Source organism: Populus euphratica, unplaced genomic scaffold (assembly GCF_000495115.2).
Source record: "Populus euphratica unplaced genomic scaffold, PopEup_1.0 scaffold391.1, whole genome shotgun sequence".
Classification (NCBI taxonomy): domain Eukaryota; kingdom Viridiplantae; phylum Streptophyta; class Magnoliopsida; order Malpighiales; family Salicaceae; genus Populus; species Populus euphratica.
In genome coordinates, this window is record NW_011500281.1 from 692 (window position 1) to 13,533 (window position 12,842).

Genomic DNA, 12,842 nt, shown 5'->3' on the forward strand with positions numbered 1-12,842 from the left:
CTGTTATAATAATCCATCCTCCGTAATCCTTGAGGTGAGTCCCAATACATCCATGAACGATCACTCATGACTTCTATCGAACCTCTATAAAATTATGACAACAACATGTATTAATTAACTATATTACATAAACAAATTTGTAAAAATATTGGTTTGCTCTGACATTGTCCAACAAACTAAAAAAACATTCATGTTAAATATTCATTATCAATTATCAAGTATCAAAGTCCATACAAATTTATAAATATATAAATTTATGGAAATCACAACACCATAATAGAATTGATAAAAATTAAAATGGACTTGTTAAACAAGCTATTATTTATTTCATCACAACATATCTAATTCAGTATAATTCAAACAAAGTTTCAACAATCTGTAAACAAACACAATTTGACAAAATCTAAAACAAACTATAACAACTATATAATTATACATTCATACTACAAGTTTATTTGACAAATAAAAATCAAACAAGTACATATGTTAACAAAATACATATACTAAAAAAACAATAAAAAATAATACAATTGACATTTAAATGTTCAAACTAAAAATGATAGATTTACTTATAAAAAAGGGTAAAATCCATAGTAAATTGCTCAAAGAACGGATGGTGTGACCACGTACAAAAGTATAAGAAACTTGAATGTTTGTGTTGAGAACAAAGGAAGAGTTAAGATGGGTAATTAGCTGTAATTTGGGAGGGGAGAGTTAGGATAAGGAAGAAAAGAAAGAAATAAAGGAAGAGATATATATTTGCTTTTATCAATGGAATCACTGAGAGACACATGTTGTTGGTATACCCGTAGGTAAGTCCACTAGTGACTATACCACATCACTGTATAACGATCCTGATTTGAATCTCCTGGTTATTCTAGCAGTAAAATCATCTAAAAAAAGTCTATGTCATCACATTGTTACAACTTTTCAAAAATTAATATATTATGTTGGCAATACGATTGATATACACTGACAGATATATTTCATCAGTATATACCAATTGTATTATCGACGGCTTATATGTCGTTAGTGATTATTATTGACAGCAAAGGTATGCCAATGTATACCAATAAAATTAAAGATGAAATTATTCCCGTCGGTAAAAATTACCAACAAAAAAATTTCATCAATAATTTCGTTGGTGTTCGCTGATTTTCTGGTAGTTTATGTTGTATTTATTATATTGCATTAACTGTTTTACTATGTTGCACCTTTAGTTGAATTTTACAGTTAAAAAAATTAAATTCAAAAGGAAGTTTATATAATAAAAAAGGTAAAAGTCAAAGTGAAAAGAGTTTAAAAGTTGAGAAACCATTGTAACAAATGGAACAAATTTACATCTCTAAAAGGCATAACAGTTGATAATAGTTGTCCTACCCTTTTAGGAGTGCGATGTTGTGGCAACCTTTCCTAGATGAGTTAAGAGATCTTTAGTTGAATAAGGATTTGTTACTTAATATTATGATTACTAGGAATCCTTAATATCATGAGATACAAGTTGAAATATTCCTAATTATTGTTGAGGTTTCTTTTCAACAAACTTGAATTTAGGGTACTCTTGTGTTATCTTTAATAATATTTCAGATAAAAAAATCCCTTATAGATTTTTTATCTTTATATAAAAAATGAATGAGTCATATTACTCCTAATAATATGTTGGATATTAATATCATATAAGTTTTTTTATCCTCATATTAAAAGTGAGTAATAGATTTTACAAAAAAATATTTTTTTATATTTTTTGAAATATAGACTAAAATCCATGCAATACTTTTTAATATTTTTTTATTTTTTAAAAAGAACTTAAGACATGCTCCTGTATATAGTATTTTTTGGCCATTTGAAAAAAAATCATTGTTGTAAAATATTTTTTTATGTTATTTTTATAAGGCTTTGTTTGGCATGAAATCATTTTTTGTTTAAATAAAATTGCCACAATAGACCTAAAAGCATGTTTGCTAAACACACCCTTAAGTAAGAAAAAAATCCTTTATAAAAAAGTTGAAAACCAAATAAGACCTCACTCAAATAACCCGAACTTGATTCGATCAGGTTGACTCAAAGTCTTTGGTTCCACCATAAACCAAAATAGAAAGACTAGTATGACAAAAAAAAAATCAAAACTAAAAAATTAAAACATATTACATATCAAACTTGCAAAACACAAATTTTTTATTTCAAAAATGGATCAAAACCTAAAAATCTCAAGAACATGAATTATAAGCCTAGTAAACATGAATTAAAATCCACACCAAATATGAACAGTCTAAGGACATAGGCAAGTTGAAAATCGATTAATGAATAATAATTAAACATCAAATATAATTCATTATCAATTAATAATCACGATTTGATCAAAATAGATTTCTGTACAAAAATAAAATCCTAAGATTAAAACTAAGAAAAAATAGTTATTGATGTATATTAATCCTTGATTATTGATTAATCAAGTCTCGCAAAATTATTGGTGTAAAGAATTGAACCAAAACTGGTCCAAATCATATAGTGAAGATACTGTTCTTCCCAATAACATGAAGAGCAATAACCTAGAATTGCCCATAAATACCCCAACTGTTGTCGAACATAAAATTGTGCCTTGCAAGCCCAAAACCAAGCTTTTTTTGTTCAAAAAACCACATTAACATTGTTACACATGATTGGGCTAACATGAACAACAAACAACACTAAATCATGCCTAATATTTCAATTCCTAAAACTTTCAAATTAAAACAATAAGTATATTTAATAATTTGGTATTCAAAACTAGCATTTTAACATTCAATAGAACTCACACAAACCCATAAACCAAGAACATGTATCAAAGCAAACATTAAAAGCACATTGCCACTTTTAGTAGGTTTCAAAACTACTTCATTCTAAAAAAAAATACAATCACAAACATATTTTTTTGGCATCCAGTAACTTTAATGACAAACTTAAATTAGAATTGAGCTAAGAAAAACATCATTTTTATACATTCATTAAAATCCTATCTTAACACAATTTAATACCAAAACAAGTTCAAAACATCATTAAAATATGCAAAGGCCATAGATATGCCTTATAAATATCACTTGCTAGTTTAGACAAGGTTTATACATTTAAAGCTTCATTCAATTTGTTGTTGTCCCTTTTACTTTCTTTTGCAAGATTTTGTCTCCATAAAGTTTTACCATTCCAAAGCTAAAAAAATTTTTAGGCTCGACTTGTCATCCTTCACAACTAGAATATCTTTATCTATTTTTTTTTTTCCTCTAGATTTTTAATAGATATTTATAGACATTTACCATGGTTTATTAATAGATTCAATAAAGGATTGATCAATGTTTGATCCCTTTGTTGAAATGAAAGGGTTTTGGAGTGGTTTTACAGTTGGAAGTTGATTTTGCAATGATTATTTTGCAAGATATTCTTTTAAAATAGAGTCTCCTATTAAATTTACTATTTATGTATTTATATTAGTTTTAGAAGTGTATTTGCTTTTGAATTAAAAAATAACTACTTTGTAGTAGAAGTAAATAACACTTTAAAGATAATGAATTTTCATGTTAGAAAAACACACGAGTAACGAGTAATAGCTATTCTCCCACCACATTTTTATTTTTTCCATTAAAATAAGATATATTACCTCATACTAAATTAATTGTGTTATGTGGGACCGTAAAATAAAACAATTAAAATATTTAATGATAAACAATGAAGTTCTTTTGTAAATAGATATATTGTTGCATCCCTTAAATTACAATGATGATTAAGAATATAAATCTATTAGAAAACTTTTACTAGCTACATTAAAATGAAAATCCATATTATTATATTATAGATGGAATATCGTATTAATTTAGTATAGTTTTTATACACGTATTTCTTTCAACTTTAAAGTCAACTTATTTACATACTTCATATCATATATAGGATATATATAACAAGGTAAAATATTCATTATTGTACATAAAAAGTGTAAATAATTATGTATATATTTAATATAGAAAATAAAAGGAATTGGGTAAATATTTACTTTTTACGATTGATAACACTAATACTGAAAACTCAAATTTTTAAATTTGCAACAATTTTTTATTTATAAAAAATGGTATTGCAAGAAAAAAGAGAGATAGTTGCAAATTATAGATCTACTTCCAAAAAGTCTAAACAATTTTTTTTATTTTATTGAAAATATATTCTCACTAAAAACAATTATACTTTTTTGTAATAATGTGTAAAATATCATGAGATTTAATTGTAAAAAAACAAATCGGTCGCTGTCTAACTCTGTGGAATACAATTAAATTGAAGGAGAATATTCCACCACGAGGCACCCTACGGGTTGTGGCCTATACAGACGCTTTTGCATAGGCCTCAGGGTCAGGGCCAAGAAGTGGCGTTCAAAACGGCGAGTATAACGGCCACCACACCCGGTGTTCACGACAACTACCTATTCAATGTTTGCCACTATCCTATGAACTGTCGTGGCTTTGTTAAAAAGAACGGAAGCTTGATTTTCCACAATGACAGACTCTACGTGGCTTCTTACAGGTGGACGAGTCTTGGCACGTATTAATTTAGTATAGTTTTTATACACGTATTTCTTTCAACTTTAAAGTCAACTTATTTACATACTTCATATCATATATAGGATATATATAACAAGGTAAAATATTCATTATTGTACATAAAAAGTGTAAATAATTATGTATATATTTAATATAGAAAATAAAAGGAATTGGGTAAATATTTACTTTTTACGATTTCATAACACTAATACTGAAAACTCAAATTTTTAAATTTGCAACAAGTTTTTATTTATAAAAAATGGTATTGCAAGAAAAAAGAGAGATAGTTGCAAATTATAGATCTACTTCCAAAAAGTCTAAACATTTTTTTATTTTATTGAAAATATATTCTCACTAAAAACAATTATACTTTTTTGTAATAATGTGTAAAATATCATGAGATTTAATTGTAAAAAAACAAATCGGTCGCTGTCTAACTCTGTGGAATACAATTAAATTGAAGGAGAATATTCCACCACGAGGCACCCTACGGGTTGTGGCCTATACAGACGCTTTTGCATAGGCCTCAGGGTCAGGGCCAAGAAGTGGCGTTCAAAACGGCGAGTATAACGGCCACCACACCCGGTGTTCACGACAACTACCTATTCAATGTTTGCCACTATCCTATGAACTGTCGTGGCTTTGTTAAAAAGAACGGAAGCTTGATTTTCCACAATGACAGACTCTACGTGGCTTCTTACAGGTGGACGAGTCTTGGCACTTCACTGATTGAAGGTTACTGTTGTTTTACAGTAGTCGCACATTACTTTGTTACCCAGTACTACATATTCTGTGCTTGCCCTATCCAAACATTATACCTAAAAAGCATTCATAGGCTTTATGTCAATAGGTTGGTCCTTGACTGTAACGTAAACTGACAAATATCGGATAGGTTCACTCCTCAAGGGAAAGGACATGATGGTTACATTTCTAATAGTAAAGGGATGGTGGGGGAGATTGATAATTATTGGAGTTTAAAATATTTTTTTTAAAAAATATTTTTAATATTAATATATTAAAATAATTTGAAAATATAAAAATAAGCAATTTTATATAAAAAATTAAAATTAAAAAAATATAATTTCAATCATCTTTTCAAATATTGCCTAGATTTTCATAGTTTGAAATGTAATTTTAATGATATATTATGATAGATTTACTATGTGTTTAGTATTGTGAGGAATTTTTTTTAATTTTTTTTAATTAAAAAATGTATTATTTGTTTCTAATTTTTAATATCAATACATTAAATAATTAAAAAGCACATAAAAAATTTAATATTTTTTAAGTGAAATGCATTTTTAAAACTAAATTTTGCATAAATAAATTCATACATCAATGACGACCCACATTTCTCAAGCGCTTCCTTTCACAGAGAAATAGAAGAGAAAATCAACAAAATAATATATATATACACACACCTTTTATTGTTTTAAATAAAAAATAATTGATTTTTTCTCCACTCTCCACTGTTATTCAAATAAAATGCAAATGCTTTATTTCTCCCCTCTTTTTCCCTCCCTCATTCTCTCTCGAACGTACACTATGTAATTATCAAGCCTTTTCTATTGTATAATTTTGAATTTAACACCTAAGACACTCAAGTAGCTTTCGGTCAAATTAGCCCTACCATCGCTAACATTATCGTCCTATTTATATTTCCTTTTTCTTCTTTTGTTCCTCTCTTGTGCCTGTCATAATTGGCAAAATTTTTGTTCCACTCGACTCCATCAAATAATTTACAAGAATTCCCTGGCAATACTGTCACCACATATTTACATATATTTGTTAATCATAATTCCATATATTTATGAGAAAATTACTTAATTGTCCTTGTATTTCTAATAAGTTTTCTTGTATTTTTATGGCTAAAGTATTAGAGAATAATATAAATTATATTCTGAAATTTCATTTAATAGTGTAAGTTATTAAGTTGAGTTGATTATTTAATATAATATTAAAGTTTTAATAACCAAGTAGTCTCAAATTTGAATTTTATTATTTATTTAATTAATACATAATATTAAAGTTTTAATAATTAAATGGTCTCAAATTTAAATTTTATTATTTATTTAATTAATATAAATTAAATATAAGATAATATGAATTTATGTAAATTCCAAGTTAAAATGAATTTTGTTTAAGAGGATATGTTGAGTGGAGATAATATAAATTTATGTAAATTTCAAGTTGAAATGAATTTTATTTAATTAAATGGTTATTGATAAAGTAATAATCTATTACTTTTATTTTCTTCTTCTGACAGTAAAGTAATGTAATGCACAAGCCACTCAACTTTTTCTATTAATTCGAATGAAAATCATGGTTAAAAGGATATATTAAAGATATATCATTTTATATTAATGGCATAATTAAAATATAAGAACAGTCTTGGATATCCTCTACATCGAGTCATTTCTCCCATTTCTTCAATATTTTTAGTCATGGAGGTTTTCATTTCCTCCCATCCTTTAACAATGCTTTAGCCATTTACTTACCATTATTCCAGAGTTTAATACTTCGCTGTTCCTTAATTCATGATTATTCCAATTTAAAATTATCTATTGCATCTATAAACTGATTTCTATTTAAGAAGATTATTCCAGTTTAAAATTGTTGTTCATCTGGGTTGGGATCAAAGAATATTTCTTAGACGTCCTTCCTCCATTCTCACATTCGCTACTTCTAAAAATGCAATCTCATCACGATCAATTTTATGCCAGGCTTCAAGGAGGAAATATTGTTCATGTGGGTCAACATTACCATGCATTAGGGTAAGCGCATTATCATCTATGAAAACTACACGCAAAACAGAGCACGAATGAAGCCGCATCTTCCTACACTCTCTATAAAGAAATGCAGAGGAAGTTGAACTGAGTCGGGCCACCAGGGTAGAGATCCGTTATGGTTAATCCTACATACAACGAGATTTGTTGTATAATATGAGTCATCCATGAGGCCAAATTTGTTTTGAATAAATCAGAGCCGCTTGGAATGGTGTTCAGATTATTTTAAACTCATTTTCAGATAATTGGATCATTCTTGATGCAATTGTGTGTCTAATTGTTGAGCTAATTTTAGGGTATTTTATTGATGGTGGATCAACCGACAAACGATGTTGAAGAAGAAGTGGTATACATTAATTGAAGGGGAAAAAAGAGAGAGTAACATATGCCAAATTTTGAGACCCAGGTAAAAGATGATGTTGAAAAATAAGTGGTACACGATAATTGAGAAATTAAAAGATGCAATATTTTGAGGCCTAAGTGAGAGCCTAAGTACAAATATTTACTGAGTCGATGTTACCGCTAAACACAAGTGGATACAATAAGTGATTGCCTAGCCAAGTATTTATTATTGGCGAAGACAAGTATGGAGATAAAAGCCGATTGACTTTCATTGTTGCCCTAATGATAAAGTGAAGAGACTTATAAAGTAGTATGATAGGCTCCTAGGTAGGAGCAGAGGGCATGCATAGGCTATTGAGTGAGTTGTGTGAGTTCTTGAAATGATGAGCTCTTGAAGGAATTTTAACACTCAACAGTATGAAGAGAAGTGCATATTGACTTTCATAGGCTGCCCCATGATAACAATGAAAAGCTAGTAGGACTTTTTGATGAAGAACGGTGTTTACTCATGGAGGAGCAAGGCACGACACCTATGGTGGAGTAGAGGACAGGCACACAAACTCCTGGATGAGTAGGTTCTTGTAAGATCAGCAAGCTCCAGATAAAATTCCTTCAAGAGCTTGAAAGACGAATTAACCACTCAAATCAAGTGGGAGTTTGTCATTTGTCTACAGCAGGATATTGTTAAGAGTGTGGATATAAATGGCTCAAGTAAAAAGATGCATGCATGGTTGCATGGAAAGCCAAGTCATAAATGAAAGCTAAGATCAAAGATGGTTGTATAAAGATGTCGAAGATGGTAGCCATGATAGCTAGAAATGTGCTGGAAATGCAGAGGAGGTGGCTGCCATTATTTACTAAAAACATGGGTGGCTTGTTCCTCATTTTCACCTATAAATAGAGATCTAGCTTATAAGGGTAGAAAATAAACAGCAAAGCTAGCTAGCAAAGCAGTAAGGAGAATGAGAGATGCAAGAAAGAATTACACACGTATTGAGAGAAGAGAGATGTGTTTCTTCTCCTCCATTGTTGTAATTTGTATTTTCTCTTTCTATGGTGAAATGAGTTACTTTTCACCTATTGATCTTAGATTTCTATACCTAGCATTGTAACATGTTCTTTGTTAGTTTACTTACTCTCTTTTTCAATTTTCAGTTTATTTTTTTTATTGAAAGCCGTATCTTCCAGCCTTTGGAATACAGTTGTACACGTTATAGAGACATCTCATATAAACACTGCAACACCCTTTGACAACATAAATAAATAATAATAATTAAAATAAAAAGATCCCCTTTGCCACGACGGTTTTTTTAAAAAAAGATCCATTTCGCCACAACACATGTTATCCCAGCGGACACGTCACTCAATTTTATTTTATTATTGGCTACAATTATGGCGAATCTTCTAAGGGTTCATCCTCATCTAAAAGGAAAAATAAAAATAAAAATGAGGTGCAATGTCTTCTGGAATACAATACTAACGATTGGTCAAATTACTTCTTCGCCAAAGTAGTCCACAAAAGATTTTTTAAGCATCAAAGGTTGACCCATCATCATATCCTTTCAGGACAGGTGTCTTATGTTGGATGCTGAACAAGGTGCCCGTGAGCAACTCTTATTTAGATATATCTAGCTAGAGATAAGTTTGCATTAGATTTCAAATCAACTTTGATAATTCATATATTATTTCAGTAATTACTTATATATGAATTGATTGGGTTTAATATATATATATATATTATAGTAAAATAATTATTCATACAAGAACTCAATTACTCTTCAATATCTATTGAATTGGGTCCATAATTGATAACTATGGTACCAGCGTCATAAATATTAAAATTTATTATTATTATTATTATTATTATTATTATTAAATAAAGATATTTTTTTAATTAATACAACTATTTGAGTTAGTTTATATATAATTTAATTAATTTTATGAGTTTTAAAATTAACAATTATATAAATTTTTAATAACTCTAAAATTTATAAAATTTAAATTAATAATTTTTATAAAATAAATTTTAAATTTAATTAATTAAAATACAACCAATAATTTTAAATAAAAATACGTGGTTGGGGAAGTTATGAGGACAGGTCACTCTAATAATCATGTGATGCAGTCTCAAGCTCAATGTTTTGTCAAATCAATCTTGGAAATTTCTACATCCAACTCAAGTTCATTATATAGATGCTTCTTGTTGCATGCCTGGTGTCCATATTATCCTCTACGCAATGTTTCATAAATAGGTAAATTAGATAGGTGTCAGAGCGATTCGTCAGGAGTTAACCTGAATTTTTGAATTTTTTAGTCAGGAGTTAACCTGAATTTTTGAATTTCTTAAAGACAAAAAAAAGAAAAAGAAAAAGAAGAAGAAGAGTTCAGGGGCTGCTAGGGTATTTTAATACACACACAATTTAAGTCATAAATCTCCTTGGGTCAATAAAATGATTCCATTTATTATATCATATAAAAAAACCAACACTAAATAAACCAAATTTACAAAGAAAATATAATAACAAATGATACATAGAAAAAAAAATGCTTGCTAAAAGAAAAAAAAATTAAAAAACTCAATTAAAAAAAAACTCTATGTTAAAGAATAAAAATAAAAATAATTAAAAATGATAAAAAAATCCGAGTTAACCCGAATTAATATAGTACAATCATGACCTAGGTTGTGAGGCCGGACTATCCTTATAAAAAAATAAAAAAACCCGAGTTAACCCGAATTAATATGGCACAATCATGACCTAGGTTGTAAGGCCGGACTATCCTTATAAAAAAATAAAAAAATAAAAAACCCGAATTAACATGGCACAATCATGACCTAGGTTGTAAGGTCGGACTATCCTTATAAAAAAAATAAAATAAAAATAAAAAATATCTAATTTTTTAAAATTTAAATATAGAAGGATGAAATAAAAAAAACAACAAAATGATCCTTAAAAAAATTAAACATTAGTAAACCTAGGTAAGCTCATATTACCTATGGAACAACCTATAAAAGGCAAAACGATAGAGTATTTGAAGCTCAATTATATATATATATAAAAAAATTTGAAGCATGGAGTTGAAAAATATTGAATGTTGAAAAATAACCTAGAAAAAAGATTTGAGCTAATTTAGGCAAACTTGTCAAACATGTGATCTAGGTAATAAGACTGAGATAGCATCGTAAAATGAAAAGTAAAAAAAAATCATGAATCTCAATCTTCAACAAACATAATGTTGAAGGATAAAATAATAATAAATTGATATAAAAATAATTAAAAAATATCAATGTCAATTCGGGTTAAGATTTCATACCCATGACATGAGACTAAAATCACCACAACAAAATATATTACGAAGTCTAATTTTCAATCAATTTAATTTTGAAGGATGAAATTGAAAAAAAATAATTTTAAAAAAAGATCTAAAAAGATAGCTATTAAAAAACTAAAGATCAAATTTAATATAAAAATAAAATGAAACAAAATGCTTGAGAATAAAATTGAAAAAGAAATCAATTAAGAAAAGAATAAAAAAATAGCTATCAAATGAATGAGGATTAAATTTGATGTAAAAATCAAATGAAATCAATTGCAAAGGAATGGATTTTTTTAAAATAAAGAGCAATAAAAAAAAACAAAAATTAAATTTGATGTAATTAACAACTAACATGGAACCTTTCAAAGTTTACAAGCAAGCAAGCTAAGAAATAAAAAAGAAAGGAGAAAAAAAGTTTATTGAAATCCAACCATTACGATGCCGTATACACACATTTAATTATTAAAAAGAGTGACGAGACACTTCCAAATCTATCTTAGAAGCTAGTGTTTGACTGTTGTCTAAAGATGATGGAAGCTTCTCATATGTGCTAGCCTAGTTGTCCTCCCTGTTTATTTCAATCCCCACATTTGTTTTCTGTTTAATTTTAATCCCTTAATACTAAATTGTTTTGAATTAGCCAAAATATATTTTATCTCACAAAACCAAGTTCAACTTAGCATCAGAAAGTTTTGTTGATATTGTAAGATCTTTATATCAAGTTGAAAAAAAAATACAAAGTTAAATCCCAAATGAAATCAATGTGAAGGGATAAAACTAAGAAAAAAAAAGGTTAAGGGACTAAAATTAATAAAAAACATGAACTTTACAACTATTATTGCAAATCAATCCTTAAAATTGGTTAATAAAAAGGAACTAGACATTTCTTAAATCTTCAAATTCAATTTCTAAAACTTTAATTATTTTAAATCAATTATTATAAAAAGAAAAAGAGATTGATTGATGAGTTTAAGTACTGAAATGGAAATGACAAAGAGATGGCCAAACTTAGAAAAGAGATGTTTGTGCAGTTCACACTGAAACACTGTTCGGTAATCGGGTCATATCTAAAGTTGTAGATCTTAGATTTAGGTCCACTTTATATAGATGAAAAGGTAAGATATAGGCCTACAACTTTCATGTAGAGGTTTGGTTTTAATAAGACCATTTTCAAGTCCAAATTGTAGCAACAATGAATAAGTCTCAATCTGTTCTATAGTCCAGACAATGTTAAGTTTATTGTCTGTCCTATAACCTAGACAATATTCAATGTTCAACCCATATCTTGAGTTCTAAAAGTGCAAAGGATCTCAATTTTTTTTTTTTGGAAAGCTGAAACAATTTCTTACAATTTCATATGGAGTAAGTCTCAATCTGTTCTATAGTCCAGACTATGTTAAATAGTCCAGACAATGTTAAGTTTATTGTTTGTCCTATAACCTAGACAATATTCAATGTTCAACCCATATCTTGAGTTCTAAAAGTGCAAAGGATCTCAATTTTTTTTTTTTGGAAAGCTGAAACAATTTCTTACAATTTCATATGGAGGTCTAGTTCACATTTTGACATTATCAATGACGTTTTATTCAGATAAGAGAAGATAAGGATTGTTACTAAGTCAAGAGTGGCCACCCATTCATCAATTAGGAATCAAATCAATTGTTTTTAATTTCGGCCTATAAAAGGAGGCATTTGCCATGCATTTAGACATCTTGGTTTCCAGATCAAAATCATGCTTTTACTTTCTCTCTTTGTATTGCTTATGTTTTGCTTTTCAATTAGTCATCAAATTATATTGTTTTCTCTCAATAGTTAACTTTTATCTTATTTATGTTTTTATTTT